This window comes from Hyperolius riggenbachi, chromosome 2 (assembly GCF_040937935.1).
Source record: "Hyperolius riggenbachi isolate aHypRig1 chromosome 2, aHypRig1.pri, whole genome shotgun sequence".
Taxonomy (NCBI): domain Eukaryota; kingdom Metazoa; phylum Chordata; class Amphibia; order Anura; family Hyperoliidae; genus Hyperolius; species Hyperolius riggenbachi.
This window is the reverse complement of record NC_090647.1, coordinates 92,178,557-92,191,917: the sequence shown is the minus strand read 5'-3', so window position 1 is coordinate 92,191,917 and position 13,361 is coordinate 92,178,557. Positions and strand designations below refer to the sequence as shown.

The window sequence follows — 13,361 nt, the reverse complement described above, 5'->3', positions numbered from 1 at the left end:
AGCACTGACAGACCAGACCCCCAGGATTGCGTGAAGCCATCCACTACCAGTGGATCAGAAGATTAGCAAGTTTCATGACAGGAATCAACAGGGAAAGAAAATTAATTAACTGGAGCTGAAAAGAATGAAGAATGTTCAGCATTGTCAGAAATGGAAGCATGGGCTTTAGCAATGGTAACGAGAATTATTTTTTTCCTTAAAGGGAGCGTAAACTGAATTTACCTGGGGCTTCTACCAGCCCCCTGCAGCCACCCTGTGCCTGCGCCTTCATGGAACCCTAGGGCACCATATTATGCCTAAGCTATACCTGACAATACTTAGTTTTCATGCAAATGAAACGTAACAAGTGGCTCTATGGGAGAATCTCATTGTATTCTGCATTGAGATCAAGGACTAAAATATAACAGTAATTCTCCCAGCAAGTTCCTGTCTACAGGCCCCATAAGAAGGCTCATCCTACATTTACTGCCTGGAACAGTGTAATTCAATCACTTTATGTGTTTGGATGACCTCAAGTACACACAATAAAAGCATTAATATGACTGTGCCGAGGTCAGTCCAACACCCAGCTGTACTCTGCTATGCAGCTACCTGTCACTTAACAGCAATGTAGAGATCAGTGGGAAATATGTTTTCACTAAGAAACGCGATGGCATGCATGATCACATTTCTTTCTATTTCCGTTGCCGTGATTTCGCCACAATCCCATCATGATCTGTACTGCACGATTGCAGCGTGTTTGCAATTTCCGACAGGGGGAAAAAATTTGGTGGGAAAATTTGTTTGGATTGCCGAATCGCATGGAAAATCTCGTAGTGGCGCTATTACCATGCAATTTTCCTGTGCTCCTATACAAAGTAAAAGAGCGCAAACGCAGCAAAAATGCCGCAGGACACCGATTGTGATCCAGAAAGGATGGAAGTAGTGGAAAAGTAGCACCGCTATTTATATGTTAATCGCGGTGCTATATTGAGCCGCAAAACACAAGCAATCTGATTTTTAGATTAACCACTTCAGGACCAGAGCAATTTTCACTGCCCATTCACTTCACATTGACTTGCATAGATGGCCCCTGGGGTAATGAGGTAAAACACAACTAGTAATAAAGGGCCCCAACAAGAAAAAAGAAGCATAGTCTTAAGCTGCATACAGATGTATGACGAATGTCACCCGGAGGGGTTTCAGGATCCCTCGGGCAACAGTTTGGGCCAAGTTCTGTACAGACCTGTTGCTAGCCTGAAGGATTAGTGATACACTCTGTTGCTATGGAGGGAGAGGAGGGACAGTGGAGTGGCATATGATGGAGGGGGAAAGAACAATACCCTTAGGTGAGTGGATACATGGTGCCGGATTATCTGTCAATACATTGCGAGTGGTTAGGGGTTGCTGTACACATGCTAGATTCTCAGCCAAGGCGGCCGTCGTACGTATATACGCAGTTTTAGCTGTACACAGGCCCGGATTTATATCACAGGAGCCTATAGGCACATATGTCCTGGCACCCTAGATTTCACCCTCCATGGACCTACAAACCCCCACCGAACTGCACCGCAAGTGTGGTGGCTGACCCAGGTGTCACTTACTTCCCTTGCCCGTCATAGGTAGCTACAGGTGTCCTATAGTGTTAGGAAGCCAGAGGTACCCTCAGTATTATGTAGCTAGAGGTGACCCAAAGTATTAGATAGCTAGAGGTGCCCCTGACTGAGGGGAAATCTCATCAGTGGAATGCCGAGAGCAGGGTGAGAAACCTCTTATTTACACTCTCATCAGGACTCTGCAAAGGGAAGGCGGGAGGGAGGCACTCGCGGAGGGGAGTGAGTCAGAGAGGGGAGTGAGCTGCTTCTCCATCATCAGGCGCCTGTAGGCATGTGCCTACAGTGCCTTATGGTAAATCCAACCCTGGCTGTACAAATGTAAACAAAAAGAAAGGGTATAAGTACTGCTGTCTGTAACACCACAGCTGCTATGACTGAGGATTAGAATATGAAAGGAAAATATTGATAGGTGGTTGTGAGCAGCACCTGCACTCCGCACCAGTGTTGCTCACGAATTTTCACCAAAGTCATTTTTGCATTGAAAATGCCATTTTCGATTTTGAGAAAAATTTCACCAAAAATCATTATTTTTACCAAGAAATCAAGAAAAATCATTTATTTTAGTACAAACATTTCCAAAAGAGCAAAAAAAAATTCCACAAAATTATTACAAAATGATTTTCAATGGCATTTTTGTCAAATTAAGGGGTAGAAAGCCCTAGGTCCTCAAGTGGTTAATAGTATGAGGCTACACATTTCATAGACTGAGAATGACAATCACCCATAACTTCATGTTTCTTTGCACGAGTCATAAACATTTACGTTAGCATTGTAAAGTATATTTTTACAATTTACAAATCATATCAGTGGAACAGTAACGGAGTACCGCTACAGCAACAAAGATATAAAAGGCTGCAGTGCAGTTACTTACTAGGCCCAGGGTCATGTCTCTTAGCCACGCTTCTCTTGTGTATGTGTATGTTGTGTATGTTTATTTTGACTTTTAAGTTTCAGTTTAAGTTTGCATTAAGTAGTTTCGGAGATTCAACCACATAACAACCAGCTAACGCCGATAGGCGGCGCCTGGTCATTTGTGGTTCTCCATGGAAACGTTCCATGTCAATGTGAAGAGCCTGCGAGCCTCCAATCGCGGCTCGCAGGCTAATTGTAAACATACGGGGAAGAAATCCCCGCTGTTTACATCATACAGCGCTGCTGCGCTGATTGGCCGGGGATCGCCGGCATCTGATAGGCTGAAGCCTGTCAGAGGCGGTGCAGGACGGATCTCTGTCCTGTGCCGCCCACAGCGAGAGAGAGAGGGAGGGAAGGAGAGGGAGGGCGGAAATCGATGCGGAGGGGGGCTTTGAGGAGCCCCCCCCCGCCACACGCAGATAGCCGGCGGCGATCAGAACCCCCCAGCAGGACATCCCCCTAGTGGGGAAAAAAGGGGGTAAGTCTGGTCGCCCTGGCTGCACATTGCAGCCACATTGATCTGTGCTGTGGGCTGGAGAGCCCACACAGCACAGATCACCAGAAAATTGCCCAGTCCTTAAGTGGTTAAATTGAAAGTAAATGCACTGAGCTCATGGGCGTAGGGCCCGCAGTCGCAGGGGTCGCCGTGGCGATCAGGCCCGCCTCCTAAAGAGGCTGGGGAGGGGCCCAGGGGCCTGGACCCCCCAGGTGTTGAAATCCCTGCAGTCCGCTGGCTCCCGGAGGCAGAGCAGGGCTACGGCAAGATGGCCGCCGAAGCCCTGCACTAGAGACTATTTGTGTCTCCAGTACAGGGCTTCGAGGTGCCATCTTCCCGTAGCCCTGCACTCTGCCTGTCAGCGAGGGAGAAACTGGCTGCTCCGCTGCAGGAGGATCGTCGCTAGAGGGGCTGGCTGCATATCGGGGAGCTCACGTCAGAGGCTGGCCAGGTGAGTGAATTTTTTTATTTGTACAGGTTCATTTTCTGGTGAAAGCTCCCACATTGCGATTATTTTCTGGTGAAAGCTCCCACATTGTGATTATTTTCTGGTGAAAGCTCCCACATAGCGATTATTTTCTGGAGAAAGCCCCCACATTGCGATTATTTTCTGGTGAAAGCTCCCACATAGCGATTATTTTCTGGTGAAAGCTCCCACATAGCGATTATTTTCTGGTGAAAGCTCCCACATAGCGACTATTTTCTGGTGAATGCTCCCACATTGCGATTATTATCTGGTGAAAGCTCCCACATTGCGTTTATTTTCTGGTGAATGCCCGCACATTGCGTTTATTTTCTGGTGAATGCCCTCACATTGCGATTATTTTCTGGTGAATGCTCCCACATAGCGATTATTTTCTGGTGAAAGCTCCCACATAGTGATTATTTTCTGGTGAAAGCTCCCACATAGCGATTATTTTCTGGTGAATGCTCCCACATTGCGATTATTATCTGGTAAAAGCTCCCACATTGCATTTATTATCTGGTGAATGCCCTCACATTGCATTTATTTTCTGGTGAATGCCCTCACATTGCGTTTATTTTCTGGTGAATGCCCTCACATTGCGATAATTTTTGGTGAAAGATCCCACATTACGTTTATTTTCTGGTGAATGCCCTTACATTGGGATTATTTTCTGGTGAATGCTCCCACATTGCGTTTATTTTCTGGTGAATGCTCCCACATTGCATTTATATTCTGGTGAATGCCCTCACATTGCGATTATTTTCTGGTGAATGCTCCCACATTGCGATTATTTTCTGGTGAATGTTCCCACATTGTGATTATTTTCTGGTGAAAGCTCCCACATAGCGATTATTTTCTGGAGAATGCCCCCACATTGTGATTATTTTCTGGTGAATGCTCCCACATAGCGATTATTTTCTGGTGAAAGCTCCCACATAGTGATTATTTTCTGGTGAAAGCTCCCACATAGCGATTATTTTCTGGTGAATGCTCCCACATTGCGATTATTATCTGGTGAAAGCTCCCACATTGCATTTATTTTCTGGTGAATGCCCTCACATTGTGTTTATTTTCTGGTGAATGCCCTCACATTGCGATTATTTTCTGGTGAATGCTCCCACATTGCATTTATTTTCTGTTGAATGCTCCCACATTGCATTTATATTCTGGTGAATGCCCTCACATTGCGATTATTTTCTGGTGAATGCTCCCACATTGCGATTATTTTCTGGTGAATGTTCCCACATTGTGATTATTTTCTGGTGAAAGCTCCCACATAGCGATTATTTTCTGGAGAATGCCCCCACATTGTGATTATTTTCTGGTGAAAGCTCCCACATAGCGATTATTTTCTGGTGAAAGCTCCCACATAGTGATTATTTTCTGGTGAAAGCTCCCACATAGCGATTATTTTCTGGTGAATGCTCCCACATTGCGATTATTATCTGGTGAAAGCTCCCACATTGCATTTATTTTCTGGTGAATGCCCTCACATTGTGTTTATTTTCTGGTGAATGCCCTCACATTGCGATTATTTTCTGGTGAATGCCCTCACATTGCGTTTATTTTCTGGTGAATGCCCTCACATAGCATTTATTTTCTGGTGAATGCCCTCACATTGCGTTTATTTTCTGGTGAATGCCCTCACATTGCGATTATTTGCTGGTGAATGCTCCCACATTGCGTTTATTTTCTGGTAAATTATATTCTGGTGAATGCCCTCACATTGCGTTTATTTTCTGGTGAATGCACCCACATTGCGTTTATTTCCTGGTGAATTCCCCCACATTGCATTTATTTTCTGGTGAAAGCTCCCACATTGCGTTTATTTTCTGGTGAAAGTTCCCACATTGCGTTTATTTTCTGGTGAAAGCTCCCACATTGCGTTTATTTTCTGGTGAATGCGCCCACATTGCGTTTATTTTCTAGTGAATTCCCCCACATTGCGTTTATTTTCTGGTGAAAGCTCCCACATTGCGTTTATTTTATGGTGAAAGATCCCACATTGCATTTATTTTCTGGTGAATGCCCCCACATTGCGTTTATTTTCTGGTGAATGCCCCCACATTGCGTTTATTTTCTGGTGAATTCCCTCACATTGCGTTTATTTTCTGGTGAAAGCTCCCACATTGCGTTTATTTTCTGGTGAATGCCCTCACATTGCGTTTATTTTCTGGTGAATGCCCTCACATTGCGATTATTTTCTGGTGAATGCTCCCACATTGCATTTATTTTCTGGTGAATGCTCCCACATTGCATTTATATTCTGGTGAATGCCCTCACATTGCGATTATTTTCTGGTGAATGCTCCCACATTGCGATTATTTTCTGGTGAATGTTCCCACATTGTGATTATTTTCTGGTGAAAGCTCCCACATAGCGATTATTTTCTGGAGAATGCCCCCACATTGTGATTATTTTCTGGTGAAAGCTCCCACATAGCGATTATTTTCTGGTGAAAGCTCCCACATAGTGATTATTTTCTGGTGAAAGCTCCCACATAGCGATTATTTTCTGGTGAATGCTCCCACATTGCGATTATTATCTGGTGAAAGCTCCCACATTGCATTTATTTTCTGGTGAATGCCCTCACATTGTGTTTATTTTCTGGTGAATGCCCTCACATTGCGATTATTTTCTGGTGAATGCCCTCACATTGCGTTTATTTTCTGGTGAATGCCCTCACATAGCATTTATTTTCTGGTGAATGCCCTCACATTGCGTTTATTTTCTGGTGAATGCCCTCACATTGCGATTATTTGCTGGTGAATGCTCCCACATTGCGTTTATTTTCTGGTAAATTATATTCTGGTGAATGCCCTCACATTGCGTTTATTTTCTGGTGAATGCACCCACATTGCGTTTATTTCCTGGTGAATTCCCCCACATTGCATTTATTTTCTGGTGAAAGCTGCCACATTGCGTTTATTTTCTGGTGAAAGTTCCCACATTGCGTTTATTTTCTGGTGAAAGCTCCCACATTGCATTTATTTTCTGGTGAATGCGCCCACATTGCGTTTATTTTCTAGTGAATTCCCCCACATTGCGTTTATTTTCTGGTGAAAGCTCCCACATTGCGTTTATTTTATGGTGAAAGATCCCACATTGCATTTATTTTCTGGTGAATGCCCCCACATTGCGTTTATTTTCTGGTGAATGCCCCCACATTGCGTTTATTTTCTGGTGAATTCCCTCACATTGCGTTTATTTTCTGGTGAAAGCTCCCACATTGCGTTTATTTTCTGGTGAATGCCCCCACATTGCGTTTATTTTCTGGTGAATGCCTCCACATTGCATTTATTTTCTGGTGAATTCCCCCACATTGCGTTTATTTTCTGGTGAAAGCTCCCACATTGTGTTTATTTTCTGGTGAATTCCCCCACATTGCGTTTATTTTCTGGTGAAAGCTCCCACATTGTGTTTATTTTCTGGTGAAAGCTCCCACATTGTGTTTATTTTCTGGTGAATGCTCCCACCTTGCGTTTATTTTCTGGTGAATGCTGCGCACATAATAATTATTATCTGGTGAATGCTGCGCACATAACGATTATTTTCCTGCAGACTGGCATCTTGCTACTAATTGCCCTATTTCCTCTGGGTGCTGCGTATGTTTGCAAATTGAATGTGGCAGCCATACTGCTGGAAAGCGGAATTGATATAGCCATGCCATGCACAGCTATGGGGATTTGGATATGTGTGTGCTTCGGGTGTTGCGAGGGGGGGGGGGGCTGTTGTTGCCGGGAGGGGGGGGGGCACATCCAGATTCCGCATCGGGGCCCAGAGGTTTCTAGCTACGCCACTGACTGAGCTCCTGAGGTTTCCTGATGGTTAGAAAAGCCATCCATCACATAAAAACAACCAATAGGGAGTGAGAAAGGGGAGGGGCTTCTTCTTAATGATGTGGGGCTTCCTCCTGACACTCATTACAATAATAGTATGTCTACAGGGTATAACTTTAGAACCAAACCAAATGTGATTTCATCATACAGTTTTCACTGAGGGAAACTTCCAATCATAAACGTTAACATCTTATGCTTAGCTTATATTGCCCAGTGTTACCTCAGTGTCACTTTAAGTTCCATGCATGTTCTTCATTGTTTTTTACTTTTAGGTCTGCTTTAAAGGGGAACTTCAGCCTATCATTAATAATCATCATACTGTGATTAAGTTACATTAGTTATGTTAATTAAAATAGGTAATATAATCTCTTACCCACCCTGTTTTAAAAGAACAGGCAAATGTTTGTGATTTCATGAGGGCAGCCTCTGGTTGAAAGGAGGTGACAGGGAGCATGTGGCAAGTTCCAACTGTCCTGTGTCCTGATCACCCCTCCCAGATGCTAGGCAACGAGAACAACAACATCAGAAATTCCATCATACTTTGCACAGCATCAGGGGAAAAAAACCCGGGCAGTTTTCTTTGAAGGGGTGGAGCTTAGCTAAAAATGCAGCTAAAAATAAGACTTCTGTAAGAAAAACAAAGTTCTGATGCGGTGAAACTGTTAAAGAAACGCCAAGCCTTTTCAGTGCTGCGGAGTAGATTTTTAGTCTGGAGGTTCACTTTAAGCATTTTCCAGAATTAAATTGGACAAACACAGTTTACTGATTATTATTATATTACACTTTTTCTGGGTAGTTTTTAGATAAATAGTATAATAGAGTATATAGTATCACACGACCTCCCCAGTCCACCTACATAAGATATTCCACAACGCAGGAATGAATGTATTATGTGCCAGTCCACTGAGATCAGTTTTACTCAAGCAGAGGGTGGTGGTCAAAAATCGGTTAACTGCTACATATCAAGTCAACTGTAGGACCTGCTACCGACTATACTAAGTCCTGTAAACAAGGGTTTTACACAGCACCCTAGCTTCTATGCAACAATACTGTCTCTCTACCTGGTAACGGCTCTCAGAGGGGAGGTTCTGGATAAAATCAGGAACAGGTAGACTAGCCTTAAAGGAAACCTGAGCAGAAGCTCGGGTTCAGAAAGAGATACTTAGCAATATAGAGGGAAGCCTCAGCATCCCAATGAGGCTTCCCTCAGCATTGTCTGCTCTTCCACTAGTGAGCGCAGGCCCCCTCCGCATCAAGGCTGTGCTACTCTTCTGTGATGAGCGCGCCGTGCAGTAGCCGGAGTCACTCGTCCAGCTTACTGCACAAGCGCGCCCATGCTTGCGTGGCTTCTTTGTGGCTGTGCTGATGCTAGAGGAGGTGCACAGCCTCAATAAGATTGCCAACTCTCAGTTTGCCGACAATCTTCCAGAGATCCGCGGTAGGCGAGGGGAGACCGCAGAACACCGAAGGAAGCTTCAATAGGATCCTGGGGCTTCCATCTCTTTAGGTAGGTATCTTTTTTTGTACCCAAGCTTGAGCTCAGGTACACTTTAACTGATTTAGAACATTTATTTACAAAAGTAATATGTGCATTACAAGATTATTGTAGAAAAATTTTATTACTAACAAATGCACATGATGTAGGCAGCAGTTAAAAATAAAATGGTATTAAAAGTAGAGAAATACTTAGGTGTCAGATGGCATCTGTGTCAGTCTTTTGGATTACAGTCCTTAAAGAGGAACTGTGGCAAAAAACCTAAAACATGTAAAACCCATACAAATAAGAAGTACATTTCTTCCAGTTTAAAATGAGCCATACACTACTTTTCTCCTATGTTGCTGTCACTTACAGTAGGTAGTAGAATACCGACAGGTTTTGGGTTAGTCCATCTCTTCATGGTGGATTTTCAGCATGGCCTTTATTCTTTATAAAGACATTCCCTGAAAAAGATTTATACAAAGATTCCGGGCCTAGCCTCCCTGCTGGCTACACACCTTTTTAGCAGTTGGACGGAGCAACTGCAATTCACTAAGTACTTTTAAAAATAAAGAAAACCCTGAGACTTCCCCCTTCCCCCATGAGAAGATGGGCTAGTCCAAAATCTGTCGGTAATGTGAGATTTCTACTACTTACTGTAAGTGACAGCAACTTAGGAGAAAAGTAATTTAAGGCTCATTTTACGCTGGAAGAAACGTACTTCTTATCTGTATATGTTTACATGTATTTTAAATTTTAAGATTTTCGTGACAGAGGTCCTTTAGGCACTTAAAGGGTCCAGCATAATGGTCTCCCAGCAGACTCCTCATATGGGTCTTTGTTGATGGTAAACATGGATGACAAAGACCAAGTGTTCACTCTCACTTTTTACACTTTTTAAAAATCTGTCTCGGGACAGGAGGTTCTGGAGCAGGAGAAACAATGCCAGCTCCTGCATTATTGGGTGAAGACCCCAGGCAGACAGATGAAACTGCATAGTTATGAATATGGAGTAATTTTTCCACTTGCTTTCCAAATATGGATAATATGATAACAGAATCATAATCTGCTTATTTTGTCATATCCAAGAACTCTAAATTTGACTATTAGTGTGTTTTTTAGTGTGTTTTATTATAAAATAGCTGATGACCCGGCATTGCTTGGGTATGTATTTGTTTGTTGGTGGCTCCACCCACTTTTTGTAATCTTGACACACAGTCACTCAATGACCAAGTTTGTGAACTTTTTGGTTTTTGGCATCAACAATTTAAATTTTTCCATTGAAATCAAACAACTCTGATTGGTTGTTTTTGGCTCCACCCCTTTTATGAATTTGAACCCCAGTCACCCAACGACTGACAGGTTTTAGGCCTCTGCCGTTAACAGTGTAAGAATGGTAGTAATTTACATATTCCCCTTAAAAATCAATAGGTGAATTTTGATTGGCTATTTTATGCTCCACCCACTTTCCTTGAATTTATTACCTTGGTCACCAAGTGACCAACTGTGCCGAGTTTGGGGACTCTGGCTTTATTAATGTGAGAATGGCAGCCTTTTACATTTTTTCCATTAACATGAATGGGTGAAATGTTATTGGCTGTTTGTAGCTCTGCCCAGGTGTGCAGGGGGGACACGAGACCCTCAGAACATATCATCCCAGGTAGCAAGGGATCTGTATACCATGTTTTGTTGAAATTGGTCAAGGTGTTTTCGACTGATCCCGACACACACACACACACACACACACACACACACACACACACACACACACACACACACACACACACACACACACACACACACACACACACACACACACACACACGTATACATACTGTATATACATTAAATAACTTATATGATATCATCAAATAAAGCATATGTAAGCGCTCCTTGTTGTCTTATTATTTAACTGGTCATATTTCCTTGGTGGTGATTGGATGCTTCGTTCATTTAAAAAAAAGATGCAATATGAATTGTGTAATCTAAGTGATATATGCACAGCTTCTGACAACAGCTTAATTAGGCACCAACAGGCCGGGTTGCTCTGACCGCTCCCCGCAGTGTCTTTTCCTTTCAGCTCTGAAGCCCTGTGGCTCGGGGATAACCAGCTTTTGTTATTGTGTAGGTGTGAACACTTCCTGTTATCTTTCTCAGGGAAACGCAGTCTGAGGAAAGCTGTCTCAGGTATTCAGGAGGAAAAGGTCAATAATATTTAATATCATCACCTTGGATTAAAAATGATTGGCATTGTGTGATTCAACTGCTCCAGCTGTGACATATAGTGTGGATGCAAAATGATACTATAGAAAAAGTGTATGTTCATCTCACTAACCACTATGGCTATTGATGGAATTAATGATTTTAATGAAAAATGGAAAACTCAATGGTTTAATGAAATTTGTCCCATAATTAACATGGTAAAGTAACATGATATTTTTTGTATAAGCCCCTGTTCTGTTTTAAGTATCGAGATCAAAAGGTAAGCTAACAGAGGGGTGTGGCCTATATAATGATCATGATGGTTATTCTTTAACCACTTTACCCCCGCGCGTACGTATTTCTCCGCCCCTTTTTCCATCCTTTAAAAACCAGGGACGGAGAAACACGTACTTTCCGCGTTCCCGACGCTGCCCGCGCTCCCGCTCGTAAACACGCCGCCCGCCGCTAGTAAAAATCCATTCCCGTTCGTTGATCTAAGCCCCGCAATGATCAGCTGCTCTCCTATGGGCAGCGCGATCATTGTGAGAAAAAACTCACGTGTCCAGCCTCCTTATTCTTCCTCCAAGCTTCCGGAAGGAAGCTTGGAGGTCGCATTAAAACAAAAAGTTACTGTGGCCATCTTGTGGCCAAATAGTAAACTACACCCTACACATTTTTCACATACAAATAAATGACTTTTACACATAAAATTAACTCATTACCTCCCACACTCCCCATTTTTTTTTTTTTGTAATTAAAAAAAAATTAAAAAATTTACAATAAAAAAAAATACATAAATAGTTACCTTAGGGACTGAACTTTTTAAATATTTATGTCAAGAGGGTATAACACTGTTACTTTATAAACTATGGGCTTGCGCAGAAAAAGTGGGATCAGCGCATCACCAGGCCGCCCCTGAATGGCCTCAGCTCAGAGATGCGCTGAGCCCCCCCAGGAACTACGAACGCACCTTGAACCAAACAGAGGCTCTGCATATACACCAAAGAAACACTAACAAGTGGGAGCAGCTGACCAGAATTAAATCAAACACAGCAAAGAAATGAACAGCGCTACTTAAAAACAGATGAGTGCTTACCTGCAAAAAAGTGCACACCCCACTCATGGGATTCAAATACACAATGAGCACACACATGACCTGTCTACCACTTGGAGGATGTTAGTTTCACTAACAATTTGCAATTGTTAGGTACTTGTCCCTCCCACTGTCGTAGAAGTCTTTCCTCCATGGGAGGGGACCTAACACTAACTAAACCTACCTGTGCATATGCATAGCCTGGGCGCGCTACCAGTAAAATTAAGAATTGCGCAGAAAAAGTGGGATCAGCGCATCACCAGGCCGCCCCTGAATGGCCTCAGCTCAGAGATGCGCTGAGCCCCCCCAGGAACTACGAACGCACCTTGAACCAAACAGAGGCTCTGCATATACACCAAAGAAACACTAACAAGTGGGAGCAGCTGACCAGAATTAAATCAAACACAGCAAAGAAATGAACAGCGCTACTTAAAAACAGATGAGTGCTTACCTGCAAAAAAGTGCACACCCCACTCATGGGATTCAAATACACAATGAGCACACACATGACCTGTCTACCACTTGGAGGATGTTAGTTTCACTAACAATTTGCAATTGTTAGGTACTTGTCCCTCCCACTGTCGTAGAAGTCTTTCCTCCATGGGAGGGGACCTAACACTAACTAAACCTACCTGTGCATATGCATAGCCTGGGCGCGCTACCAGTAAAATTAAGAATTGCGCAGAAAAAGTGGGATCAGCGCATCACCAGGCCGCCCCTGAATGGCCTCAGCTCAGAGATGCGCTGAGCCCCCCCAGGAACTACGAACGCACCTTGAACCAAACAGAGGCTCTGCATATACACCAAAGAAACACTAACAAGTGGGAGCAGCTGACCAGAATTAAATCAAACACAGCAAAGAAATGAACAGCGCTACTTAAAAACAGATGAGTGCTTACCTGCAAAAAAGTGCACACCCCACTCATGGGATTCAAATACACAATGAGCACACACTATGGGCTTGTAATTAGGGATGGACGCAAAACTGAAAAAAATGCACCTTTATTTCCAAATAAAATATTGGCGCCAAACATTGTGATAGGGACATAATTTAAATGGTTTTATAACCGGGACAAAAGGGCAAATACGTTTCATGGGTTTTAATTACAGTAGCATGCATTATTTAAAAACTATAATGGCCGAAAACTGAAAAATAATTATTTTTTTCCCCACATTTTTCCTATTTTCCCATTAAAACACATTTAGAAAAAAATAATTCTTGGCATAATGTCCCACCTAAAGAAAGCCTAATTGGTGGCGAAAAAAACAAGATATAGTTCA

At 43.0% G+C, this 13,361-nt stretch overlaps 1 protein-coding gene across 1 annotated transcript in view; it reads right to left on the bottom strand.

The window, feature by feature from the left end:
- KL (klotho) overlaps positions 1–13,361 on the bottom strand; it is a 56,952-nt gene that overhangs the window by 27,273 nt on the left and 16,318 nt on the right. The window lies entirely within an intron of this gene.